The 13,960-nt window shown below is 40.2% G+C and overlaps 1 protein-coding gene, 1 long non-coding RNA gene and 1 other non-coding gene across 5 annotated transcripts in view; all 3 read right to left on the bottom strand.

Annotated features, from left to right (window-relative positions):
• The window catches only part of DEGS2 (delta 4-desaturase, sphingolipid 2), a 155,527-nt gene that overhangs the window by 94,580 nt on the left and 46,987 nt on the right, over window positions 1-13,960 (bottom strand). The window lies entirely within an intron of this gene.
• MIR7250 (microRNA mir-7250) lies at window positions 637-696 on the bottom strand. The gene has a single exon (NR_127435.1). It is a non-coding gene; the product is annotated as a microRNA mir-7250 (primary transcript).
• Window positions 10,605-13,952, bottom strand: LOC130456351 (uncharacterized). The gene is made up of 2 exons (XR_008915093.1): window positions 12,519-13,952; window positions 10,605-12,418 (listed from the first exon to the last, which is right to left on the bottom strand). It is a non-coding gene; the product is annotated as an uncharacterized LOC130456351 (long non-coding RNA).

Raw genomic sequence — 13,960 nt, 5'->3', positions numbered from 1 at the left:
TTAAAGCCTGCCTTACAGGCCAAATAGGTTTGCTCTTCTATATTGAGTGGTATCAAACCCAAACAGAAAAAGGGGCCATGGGGCAGAAAAAGGGATAGAGAACCAGGCTTGAAGATGACTGGCCATTGAGACTTCCTAGTTGTGTGACCCTGGATAAGTCACTTAATCCCAATTACCTAGACTTTTATCAGTATTCCAAGCAGAAGGTAAAGGTCTTTATTTGTTTTTTAAAGAAAAGGGGGTCACTTAACAGCACATAAGGATCTTTTTGGATTGAATAAGGGCTTCATTTTAACATGAAATATTACTTTGGTTTTTATATTTATTTCTTAAAATATTTCCCAATTACATTTAAATCTGGTTCAGTCAACACTTGGAAGTGTGCCACATGCAATTTGCAGGCTGACACCTTTGCTTTACATCACTATGATATTGTTTGTTGTCATTCCTATTCCTGCTTGGGTCAAGGACTCCTTTGTCTGCTCTAGGAGCTCAGAATTCTTGAGGAACCCATTCTGGGGATCCAAGAGGTTTGGTTCATGAACTCCATCAATCCATTGCAGTACTTCAGCTCCCATCTTGGTCCCGGAAATGCTCACTTTGCTCCATCCACTGCCATCTCTGGAGCCATGTGGTTCCATCCTCTCCTGGGGCCACGTAGTTCCCTCATGCACGTGGTTCCCTGGAGGGGCCGTAGAACCACAAGGTCATGAAGTTTCCCTGCAGCAAGAGCCTGGTGGTCGCCATCTGAGTGCTGCTTCCTCCTCTCCAGCCCTCCTTTCAAAGGCTAAATCCCAAGACTTAGCTTGGTTGTATACTGGCCTAAAGTCAGTCATCCTTAATAAAATAACTAATAAACACCCCAAGCAATGGAAATTCACACCTTTTGCAGGTGTCGGAATACATATTTTATCCATATTCATCTTTTTCAAAGGAATCTCACAGACGCAAATCAAAACAACTCTGAGGTATCACCTCACACCTAGCAGATTGGCTAACATGACAGCAAAGGAAAGCAATAAATGCTGGAGGGGATGTGGCAAAGTTGGGACATTAATGCATTGCTGGTGAAGTTGTGAACTGATCCAACCATTATGAAGGGCAATTTGGAACTATGCCCAAAGGGCGATAAAAGACTGTCTGCCCTTTGATCCAGCCATAGCACTGCTGGGTCTGTACCCCAAAGAGTTAATAAGGAAAAAGACTTGTACAAGAATATTCATAGCTGCACTCTTTGTGGTGGCAAAACATTGGAAAATGAGGGGATGCCCTTAAATTGGGGAATGGCTGAACAAATTATGGTATATGTTGTGTAAACCTTAAAATTTCTTAGACTTATAAACGTTGGAAATTTCACCATTGGGAAATTTCATACTTGAAAAATTTCCTATTGTGAAATTTCCAACGTTTATAAGTCTAAGAAATTTTAAGGTTTACAGTTGGTGATGGAATACTATTGTGCTAAAAGGAACAATAAAGTGCAGGAATTCCATGGGAACTGGAACAACCTCCAGGAAGTGATGCAGAGTGAGAGGAGCAGAACCAGGAGAACCTTATACACAGAGACTGATACACTGTGGTTCAATTGAATGTAATGGGCTTCTCCATTAGTGGCAATGCAGTGATCCGAACAACTTGGAGGGATTTACGAGGAAGAACACTATCCACATTCAGAGGAAAAACTGTGGGAGTAGAAACACAGAAGAAAAACAACTGCTTGATTACATGGGTCAAAGGGGATATGATTGGGGATGTTGACTCTAAATGAATGCAAACACCAACAACATGGAAATAGGTTCTGATCAAGGACACAAGTAAAAAAACCCAGTGGAATTACGCATCGGCTACAAGAAGGGGTGAGGGGAGAGGAGGGAAAAATATTATTCTTGTAACCAAGGAAAAATGTTCTAAATTAACTAATTAAATAAAATTTTCCCCAAAAAAAGGCATCTCTCAGAAAATCCAGAATATCCCTCAGATTGTCCTCAATTTGGGTTCTATAACTGCCTAAGGTATTTTATGCTTTAATATCATCTATTACAATGATCTTTCTTATCTTAATCCCCTACCAGAATGTAAGTTCTCTGCCAGTCTTGTCTCCACTTTGTATGTGGATCCTTTATTAGTTAGTTTTTGTTAGGATCTGTTAGACACAACACAAAAATCCTGTAGGAAAATAAAACAGTTCACTAAAACATGAACAAGGTCAGTAGCAAGAGAATCAACTAGCAAAACATTCTCTGTACCCAAACACAGAGAGAAGCTGATCTGGGCCTCTGAAATTGCTAAATCTCCCTCAGTCTGACTGCCCAGCAAAGCAGGTAGCCCCGAGTCACTTTGTACTCACAAATCCTAGAGGAGGCTACTTTATCTTTGACCCAGGGAAGAAGGAAGATTAGCTAAAAGTTGTGGTATTGGGGCAGCAAGGTGGCTCAGTGGGTGGCATGCTAGACCTCCAGATGGAAGGTCCTCGGTTCAAATTTGCCCTCAGACACTAACCAGCTGTGTGACCCTGGACAAGTCACTGAACCCCCATTGCCTAGCCCTTACCACTTTTCTGCCTTGGAACCAATACACAGTATGGATTCTAAGACAGAAAGGGTTAAAAAAAAAAAGTCGTAGTATCAGTTCTGGGGGCATCTTCAGTATTTAGAGAGGACACCGAAAATTCAGAACAAAATTAATACAGTTCCGATATAGCCCTGAGCCTTGATGCTGACATGTTTTCCCTCCCCTCCTTCCGAGCCCTATTTATAAGAGCCTCCTTCCCCAATTAGGGTACACACCAAGGACATCACCAGGCATGCAAGATCACGAGAAGCTTCTTCTGATCCAAATCTCATGTGTGATAGACATAGCCCTCCTAACCTTCCCCCAGTAAGAATGTGCTGAGCCTGGACATTTCCCATATGCATAAGTACAAAGGATCATAGACCTACAGTTGGAATGTACCTTACAGCTCATCTAGTCCAACCTCCCTGTTATAGATGAGAAAAGTGAGGCCCACAGAGGTTAAGTGAATCGCCTAAAACCACACAGGTATAAGCATCTGGGGACAGACATCAGAAACTTTTATTAACTGGTTTAGAGCAGAGAAAGAATTAATGCGCAGAATCCACGTTGATACACAGAAAATGGCAAGACATGACTGTTTCATGCAGAAGACTAGACACCTGGGCCATGTCGTAAAGCACAGACTATACAACTTACAACAGCTGCATGTTGCAGACCAGACATATATTGCATGTTTTACCACAGAGAGGATATACCAGGGTTGCATAAAGTAAATAAAACTGAGATCCTATGCAATATCACATGACAAGGTTACACAAAATAAAGATGTTGTACCCAACATTGATGGGTCTCATTTGGATAGCTCCCTCTTACATTTATTCTCAGGGCACATCACAAAGCCCAATTGCATGTAAAGCCTTGGTGGCAATCCACTGTTCAGTCTTCACTCAGCCTTGAACACTTAACTGTGTGTGACTTTGGGTGAGTCATTTAACCTCAATGGTAAAACAGGATAACAATAGCGCCAACCTTCCAAGACTGCTGTGAGGATCAAATATTTGTTAAAAGTGCTTAGCCCACTGCCTCGCATAAAGCAGGCACTATTTAAATGTTTATTCCCTTTCCTGACCATCAAGGATTGCTCTTATCATCCAAATTCTGATATGGATCTTCTCCACGAAGGTCATTGTCTGGCTGCAACTGCCCATCTGGGTCCAAAGGACAGGTCTTACTCAGAGCTGGCTTGGCGTCAGCTCTCCTTTGCTCCTATCTTCCTGGCAGTCAAAACCAAGTTCCAAGGCTTTGGGGCTATAAGTTGCATGGACGTAAATAGAATGTCCAGAAGGATGAAAGTGGTCCTTCTCTGGTCCTCTAACCTTGTCAGACCACATAGGGGCACTGTGCTCAGTTCTGAGTGCCATGTTTTAGGCAGGACATTGACGAACTAGAGAGCACACAGAGAAGGATGCCCAGGATGGCCAAAACACTCAACAGCATTCCAGAGAAAGGTCATTTAAAGAAGCAAGGGATATTTAGTCTGAAAAGGCAGAGTCACTCTTTTTCAAAATCTGGTGAAACCTAAGGACACCTTCTCAGTAAGTCTTTAAAACAAAAATACATATAAAATAAAATATATAGTATTAGAAAATAAACCAAAATGGGGCAGCAGGATGGCTCAGTAGATAGCCAGGTGGTCCTGGGTTCAAATACGTCCTCAGATACTTCTTTGCTGTGTGACCCTGGGCAAGTCAACTTAACCCCAATTGGTCTAGCTCTTACCTCTCTTCTACCTTGGCGCCAATGGATTCTAAGACAGAAGGTAAGGGTTAAAAAAAAAGTTAGTGATAATAAAGATGTATTTTTCCCCAAGGAAATCCAGAGACTCCCTGAAAGCTATCCACACAGAACCCAAGTTAAAAACTGTTGTTGTAAGGGCAACTAGGTGGCACAATGGAGCCAGGTCTGGAGTCGGGAGGACCTGGGTTCAAATTTGACCTCAGACACTTCCTAGCTATGTGACACTGGGCAAGTCACTTAACCCATTTACCTCTTAAAGAGTTCTTTCTTATTGTATTTACTATTCCATAAAGAAAGGGTTTAAAAAAAAAAACCAAGCCTCTGACTTAGAGGCTCCTTGATCCTAGAAAGTAGGACTAGAGCAATCAGAAGGGACTTCAGTTCAATATATGAAGAAAAAACTTCTAGTCATTCAAGATGACCAAAAGTGGAATAACCTGCTAAGGTTTATTCTACAAAGAATTTTACATTTTTTATATGTATATACATATACATAGATTTATGCACACACATATATTATATTATACCTGCCAAGTAAGTCCTGGAGGCTTCTCAGAAATCACATGTTTAGGAGACAGCTGCTGGGTAGCTCAGTAGATTGAGAACCAAGCCTGGAGATGGGAGGTCCTAGGTTCAAATCTAGCCTCAGACCTTTCTAGCTGTGTGACCCTGGACAAGTCACTTAACCCCATTGCCTAGCCCTTACCACTCTTCTGCTGTGGAACCAATACACAGTAGTAATTCCAAGAGGGGAGGTAAGGGTTTAAAAAGAAAGAAGGAAAGAAAGAAAGAAATCACATCTTTAGTTTGTACTCCTACCCACTCAGGTTTCCCCTGGGAACATGAGGTTTTGGTTCATGTCTTTATCTTCACAATTAAAAGACAAACATCTCTCAGTTTCCATGCAAATACTCAGGCTTGTATAACATCAGTTGTGGGATGGGTTTTAATTAGGCCTCTAACTCCACTCCATTCCCCCCCCCCAAAAAAAAGGAAAGCAGAAAGAACTTGCACCTGAACCCATAATTTTAGGGGGCAGAAGGCAGGAATGAGTGTGACCTATCTTGCCCAGGCTCTTAGAACAGCAGCCACCCATAGGGCAGTCCCATTGCCAATCAGCATGAAGCTATGACTACTCCATTTCTGCCCCTCTTTAGGGCAATCTGGTTTCCCTTCTTCCTCATGGCTCATCATCTTTGATTTTATGCTTAATGTAGACATCCACTCTCAAGCCTATACTTTTATTTAATTAAAAATTCTTTTTTAAACAAAAATCCACCATCTCTCCTTTCTACTTCCTCTAAACCTAAACACATATCTTTTAGAGAGCAAGAAACACATCAAAACGAGTTTCCATGTTGGCAATGTCCAAAAAATATGTCTCAATTTGCACTCCTGAGCTCATCATCTCTCTATCAGGAAGTGAGCAGCATATTTCATCTTGAATCCCTTGGAATCATGGTTAGCCAATGCATTGATCAGAGTTATCACATCATTGAAAGTTGTCTTTTGTTATTTTTGTTTTTGTTTCTGTGGTTCTGTTTACTTCACTCTGCATCAGGGCATTCAAGTCTACCCAGGTTCTCTGAAACCATCCCCTTTGTCATTTCTTATAGCATAAGAGCATTCCATTCTATTCATATACCATAACTTGTTCAGCCATTCCCCACTTTTTGAGCACCTCAATTTCTAATTTTTTTGTCACTGCAAAAAGAGTTGCTATAAATATTTCTGTACATATGGGAAACCCATAAATTGTTAAGGCAACTCTCCTCCCCTCTCTATTGGGCCTCTACCTCCCCCAGGCTTTTTGTTCCACACCAAATGTAACAAGCTTTTATTAATCCTTCAGTGGCAATTTCTTTACAGACAGATGTGGGATGCAAGGTGTTGTTGTGTGTTCCAAGGTGAGAGAAACACCTCTCCAATGCTCTCTGATGAACATATCTCCCTCCCTCTCCAGCTCTGAGCTGGCTACTTTACTTGTACCTTATTGATTCTCTGTTCAAAAGCAGTCAAGGGGTATGTTACTCATAAATGACCTCATAAATTTCCACAAAAAAAAGAAACTATCTCATGAACTCCATGCTCCTATCTCAGCTTATAGATTAAAAAAACAAACAAGGAAAGTCTTTTTTTCCCATAAACCTTTTCTCTTCTGTCAGTATGAAATAACTAGATTAGATAAACATGTTACTGGTTCTATAATTTACCTACAGTAGCAAATATTACAAAGATACAAAGGAACATTTTAACAGTGTATCATCTGTGAGAAAAGTCTCAACAAGCAACACTACCACCAGTGACTCCTCCATGGAACACTAGAAGACTGGAATCATGGTGCAACAATTCAGTCAGTTCTCTCAAGATAGTTTGTCTCCCTATCAGATTGGCTAACATTACAGCAAAGGAAAGTAATGAATGCTGGAGGGGATGTGGCAAAGTAGGGACATTGATTCATTGCTGGTGGAGTTGTGAATTGATCCAACCATTCTGGAGGGCAATTTGGAACTATGCCCAAAGGGTGATAAAAGACTGTCTGCCCTTTGATCCAGCTATAGCACTGCTGGGTCTGTACCCCAAAGAGTTAATAAGGAAAAAGACTTGTACAAGAATATTCATAGCTGCACTCTTTGTGGTGGCCCAAAACTGGAAAACGAGGGGATGCCCATCAATTGGGGAATGGCTGAACAAACTGTGGTATATGTTGGTGATGGAGTACTATTGTGCTAAAAGGAATAATAAAGTGGAGAAGTTCCATGGAGACTGGAACAACCTCCAGGAAGTGATGCAGAGCGAGAGGAGCAGAACCAGGAGAACATTGTACACAGAGACTGATACACTGTGGTATAATCGAACGTAATGGACTTCTCCATTAGTGGCGGTGTAATGTCCCTGAACAACTTGCAGGGATCCAGGAGAAAAAAACATCATTCATAAGCAAAGGATAAACTATGGGAGTGGAAACACCGAGGAAAAGCAACTGCCTGAATACAGAGGTTGAGGGGACATGACAGAGGACAGACTCTAAATGAACACTCTAGTGCAAATACTATCAACAAAGCAATGGGTTCAAATCAAGAAAACATCTAATGCCCAGTGGACTTACGAGTTGGCTATGGGGGGTGGGGGGGAGGAAAAGAAAATGATCTTTAACGAATAATGCTTGGAAATGATCAAATAAAATATATTTAAAAAAAAAAAAAGATAGTTTGTCTCTAGAATTCTCAAGATGTTTCCTGCACACAGTAAGAATTAAACTCAATTCTCTCAGAATGTCCTCAAATTCTCTGAAAAGAGACAGTTAACTCTCACAACCTCTTGGAGACTTTTTTCTTTCCTGTGACCGAAAACTCGGTCTCCTCAGGAATCTCCCTCCATGCATGCCTCTTACAGGCTTTTCCTAAAATGCCAGTTAGCTTCCACTTCCTAAGGTCTGTCTCTCTCTCTTAAAGCATTGTAACAATATACAGTCTTTGTGAGATGGGCTACTGAAGAAAGTTTCACGTACCCAAATAGGACTTATGCCAAAGAGTTTTAAAAGTCCAAGGTTAAGGCAGGGCAGTGGATCAGGAACCAGGGCAACAGTTGTGTACAAGATGTCCTAAAACCCTAAGCTTTATTTTACTTTTTTAAACCCTTAGCAACAACTTTAAGACAAAAGGGGGAGTGCTAGGCAATTGGGGTTAAGTGATTTGCCCAAGTTTGCACAGCTGGGAAGTATCTGATGCCACATTTGAACCCAAGTCTTCCTGACTCCAGTCTTGACTCTCTACCTACTGTGCCACCCTAAGTTTTATTCTTTTTTTAAAAGAGCTTTTTATTTTTTTAAATAAAAACCCTTACCTTCCATCTTGGAATCAATACTGTGTATTGGTGCCAAGGCAGAAGAGTGGTAAGGACTAGGCAATGAGGGGTTAAGTGACTTGCCCAGGGTCACACAGCTGGGAAGTGTCTGAGGCCAGATTTGAACCTAGGACCTCCCATCTCTAGGCCTGGCTCTCAATCCACTGAGCTGCCCAGCTGCCCCCACTTAGTACCAATTCTAAAACAGAAGGTAAGGGTTTTTTAAAAATAAAATAAAATAGTAGCCACCAAACTATAAATAAGGTCTTTAATTTGCCAAAGTTCTTTCAGCATGGTCAGTGGATAAACATTTCTGCCTTCTCCAGGTCAGTGCTGACTCCTTACTAAGATACGGTGACACAGCAGAACCTCTGCAGAAGTGGCACCTGTCAATTGGTTGTTTCAGACCAACTTCCTCTATAACAGTGGTTCTCAACCTTTCTAATGCTGTGACCCCAAACCAAAAAATTATTTTGGTGGCTACTTCAAAACTAATTTTGCTACAGTTATGACTCGGAATGTAAATATCTGATATGCATTATGTATTCTCATTGCTACAAATTGAGAGGTTGAGAACCGCTGCTCTATACAATACAGCACTGTCTTCAGTCCTTCTTAATGTTTTTCCACATATAACCCCTGAACCTCTGCCAAGCACCTTGCTGACTGCCTGGACTTTCCCCTCTTCCACTCTGTAGAAAAATAAGGCCATTTTATGATAGGTCAGGCAGGTGCTACAACAGGACCTGTGAGCAGCAGGAACAAATAACAGGAATCTAGGGCAGTAGCTGCCCCTGCTGGCATTGAACTGGTCACTCAAGAAGCCAAGGTCAGAACTTACTCAAACCTGCAGCCTGATTCCCAAGGCCTCTCCCCTTCCCAGAGTTGAAAGCGTTGGAGAAGGAGGTCAGAGGCTGGGAAGATTATGTATTCATAACCTGGCAGCACCTGGAAGATAGAACCTACCTGGTCATCTCACCACCTGCCCTGCCACTGACTGTAGTGTCCCCTCCCAGGCTTTGAATCTGACCTCTTGGGGCCAGGCTCCTCTCCTGACAACAGGAGAGGTGGCAACTTACTAACTTTTAACCCAAGCCTTTGCATAATTGGTATGAGATTGGAGGGGAAAAAGCAGTTGCGTTTAGGGAGATGGAGCTTTGTAAGGCATCTTGTATGAACAAGGCCCTCCATGGCTCTAGCTGTCCCCCTCTCCCAACTCCCACTACTGACCTCCTTCTAAGTCTCAAATAAAATCTCATCTTTTACTAGAAACCTTTTCTACCCCTCTTAATTCCAGGGCCTTCCCTCGATTATTTATTTTTTTTACCCCTATCATTTGCTTAGTATATATTTGTATGTTGTCTCCATTAGATTTTTAAGTTCCTTGAGGGCAGAGATTAGCTTTTGCCCCCTTTTTATATCCCCAACCATTAGCACAGTGCCTGGCACATAGTAGGTGCTTAATAAATGTTTATTGATTGATCTTTTTCAGCTATGACTACCATTTAAACAAAGTATTAAAATAAAAAGAGAACAGACCTTTGGATCACTCTTTCATAAGGTGTTAAATGAATATTCTCAAAAACAATGAAGCATATTCCATCATACAACTCAACTAAAAAAATTTTAGTGAGATTAAAAAGAAGTTTTATTCTATTCATAACATAAAAATGATTTTAAATATTTTATTTCATCTTTTTTCTCAATTATGTTTTTATTTCCATTTTTGTATGTTTTCATTTATAGAATATATTACTATGGTAGCAATATATAATTTATAAATTACAATAAATACATACTATATGGCATATAAAAACATGTATGCATATATGTATGTGCACACAAGCATATATACATTGTGTACATGCGTGTATATATACATGTCTCTATATGTATATACATATGCATATGTGTATATATATGTATGTGTGTATGTATGTATGTATGTGAGATGTATGAATACTCAAAATTATTTATTGATAGGGGTGTGTAATGCAAAGAGATTGGAGACCACTCCTCTAGGGTAAAGTGGAACAAGTTGAATACCTTTTCTTCCACACCATCCTTTCAGATGGAAGGCAGCTATTATATTCTTACTGAATCATCTCTTTCAGGCTAAGCATCTTCAGCAACTTCAGATAATTCTTGCATGTCACTTCTCACCCTGGCGGTCCTTCCTCTAGAAAGATGATGTCTAGAGCTGAACATAAATTTCCAGATGTGGAATGACCAGTGAAACCAATTATTACTAAAAAATAGTTATTGTTTGTGGTATATAGTAGGATGGATGCTCAACTTGAATTCAGCAGATCTGGATTCAAATCTCCATTCTAGAAACCACTAGTTTGTGACTCTGGGCAAATTATTTTACCTCTCAGTCTCAGTTTCTGTATCTGTAAAAAAAAAAATGTTGATACTTTTCATGGGTTCTTTTTCTTTTTAGAAAATTTTTCTTTTTTTGTTATGAACCTAAATATAGAGAAACATGGATATTTCAATAAGCAGGCAAAAAAGAACTATGTGACAAACTATGAAATAACGTGTGAAATTTCTGTAATGTACAGTTTTTAAAGTGGATATTCAATTCAACATTAAGAAGCAGCTAGGTGGCACAGTGAATAGAGAACTGGGTCTGGAGTCAGAAAGGGTCAAAATTTGGTTAATATTTGACCTCAGACACTTACTAATTTTGTGACCACTTAAGCTCTGCTTGAATAACACTGGAAAAGGATATGGCAAACTACTCTAGTATCTTTATCAAGAAAATCCCATAGACCCATGTTGGCAAACCTATGGCATGTGTGCCAGAGAGGGCTGCTCCCTTCTCCCACCAGTTCATTCAGATCCTCATAGGTTTCTCTAATTCTCTCAGATTCATCATTTCTTATGGTTATATAATATTCCATTATATTCATATACCATAATTTTTTCATACATTCTCCAAATGATGGATACCTCTTGACTATTAAGGGGTAGGGGTGGGGGCTGCTAGAGATATTATGGACAGAGATCCTTTTCTCTGTCTTTGAACTCTTTGGGGTATATGCATACTAGATGTACTAGTGGGTATATCCAGACCAAACTGGTCCAGCTATTCTGGAAAATGTGGAAAACTAATATTGAATTGTGAAATGATTTTCCCCTGAGTCATCAGACTGAAATAGTTGGATTCTAAGGTGAGACTTAAGCTTAGTTTCTCCCCAAGGCTATAAAACTGGATGTGGATCTTTTGTCTTTTCGTTATAGATACAAGGATTGAGGGCAAGGCTGGTCAGCCATGGTGAAATCTTGACCCAGCTGAAAGGCTGAGTGGGTTAAGCAACCCTGTTGAACTCACGTAAAATATAGTGGTTGGGCCACAGGGCAGAATGTGCTGGCATCTTCCAGGTCTTAGCAAAGACCCAACTCTCCTGTGATGAAGCAAGGAGGGAGGAATTGAGGTCTCTAAGTCTACCTCCTGTCTCAAAATATCCACCAATAGAGACTAGCAGGGAAAGTCCTTCAGTTGAGCTATCAATAGAAAGAGGACACAACTCCCTTTAAAGCAAGAGACAGGACTCACTTCCTCTTTTTTTGCTTAGGAGGCCAGTGAAAGATACATTATTTGTTTATTAACAATGTTATTCCCAAAGAAATGGCTTCATATTCTTTATTAAAAACCCAAATATTACAAAAGCAATTTGGAGCAATGAACAAAAAGCTAAAAACTCTTTAACCTGGAGATACTACAAGTAGGTCTATACCCCTAAAGACATCAGAGAAAGACAGAAAAGGACCCATTTATACAAAAATAGTTAGAGGAACTCTTTTTGTGGTGGCAAAGAATTGGAAATTGAAGGAATTTCCCCATTTGGTTCCCCATTAATTGAGGAATGGTGGGGCAAGTTATAGTATATAAATAAATGATAGAATTCTATTATACTGTATGAAATGATGAAAGGGATTGTTTCAGAGAGACCTGGTTAGACTCTTATGAACTAAAGCAGAGCAAAGTGAAGAGAACCAGAACAATTTATATAACAACAATATTGTAAGGAGAAACAACTTTGAAAGATTTAAGAACTGTGACCAATACTATAACCAATAACAATTTCAAAGGACTCATGATGAAACATATTGGTAGACTCAGAGTTCAAAGGTTGTTGTTGTTCAGTTGTTTCAGTCACGTCTGACTCGTTGTGACTTCATTTGGGGTTTCCTTGGCAGAGACATAGGAGTGATTTGTCATTTCCTTCCCCAGTTCATTTTCCAGATGAGGAAGCTGAGGAAAACGGGGTTAAGTGATTTTGCCTGGGACCAGGAGAATAAGGCATACAATAACAGAAATATTGTACAATGATCAGCTGTGGATAGAGCCATACCTGGCGATAGGAGGTCCTGGGTCCAAATCTGGTCTTAGACACTTCCTAGTAATGTGATCCTAGCAATTTTCTCCTTGTGTCACCTTATCAAATCTGGCTGGTATAAGATGGAACCTTAGAAGAGCTCAATTTGCATTTTTAATGAGTGATCTCTATCTTTGTTCATGTTGGTAAATGGAATTTCTTCTTTTAAAAACTGCCTATTCATATTCCTTGTCCTTTTTTCTATTAGGGGCTTTCTATTAGATCTTTTTGAGAAGGTTCTCAAATAAGCTAAAACACTATTGAAATAAGAATTATCCACCACTCTAGATCCTACATTTTTATTCATGAAGTTTAATACTTATTAACTTCCTTCCCAGTTAAACACAAAAACTATCATCCTCATCAGAAGGAATAACATCAGAAGATGTTATTCCAGTGCTTCACATATGATAATAAGAGGTTCCTACCAAGTGTTGGGGGTACCTAGGTGGTAGCATGTTGGTTAAGAGCACTGCACTTGGAGTTAGAAAGAAATGAGTTCTAATTTCACTAAAAGTCACTGGGCAAGTCACTTCATCTTTCTTGGCCTCAAGTTCTGCATCTATCAAATGGAAATTAATAGCATCCACCCCACAGGGTTGTTCTGAGTCTCAAATGAGATAGCTATAGTTGTTATATTATTATAAAAAATGACAGTGGTCAGAAAGATTTTTCTAGTACCTCAATCCTCATACTTGTACAGAGATTTAAAAATTGCCTCATCATTTGATCCCCACCCACAATGACCCTCTGGAAAAGAAAGGAGAGAAATTATTATCTCCTTCTTTTTACAATGAGGAAACTAGGACCCAGAAAAGGGAAGTCATTGTACAAGCAAAGTCACAAGGCTAAAGGAGTCGAGTCAGAACCAGGACTGGGGGCTCTTGACTGCTGGGTCCATATATGACTTGGCCCTTTCTGAATTAAATAAGACTCCCTCCCAGAGTTTGCAACCTGAGCACTGCCCAGGGAAAATGGGTAAGGAGAGAGCAGCAAGAGGCCAGGGACAGGAAATTGGTGGTGTCATTACTAGACATGGCCACAAGGTGGAGGAAGCATACCACAAAGCAGCAATCCCCTGCTCCAAGGCTGAAAAAAAAATCCTTGCTTGAAAATAACATCCCCTTCACTGTGTTATCCCAAAGTCTCTCTACTGCTTTTCAACTTGTTGGGCTACAGCTGTGTCACCCTGCGGACAACAGCCCAGCCAAATGATGACTTCCCATCTACTCATCCTCTCTGGATATGTCACATCTTACCTACCAGAAATTCTAAAAAAGCAAAATCCTAAAAAAAATCCTAAAAAAAGTGATAAAAGTATCAACAGAATCAAAACCCCCAAGTGCTTGTCCTTCTTCTGCCACAGATACTGTGTGCCTTTTGGAAAGTCATCTCCCCCTAACCCCCTGCCCCGATAT

This window comes from Monodelphis domestica, chromosome 1 (assembly GCF_027887165.1).
Source record: "Monodelphis domestica isolate mMonDom1 chromosome 1, mMonDom1.pri, whole genome shotgun sequence".
NCBI classification, from domain to species: Eukaryota; Metazoa; Chordata; class Mammalia; order Didelphimorphia; family Didelphidae; genus Monodelphis; species Monodelphis domestica.
Note: the sequence above shows the minus strand (reverse complement) of the source record. Positions and strands in the feature narration are given on the sequence as shown.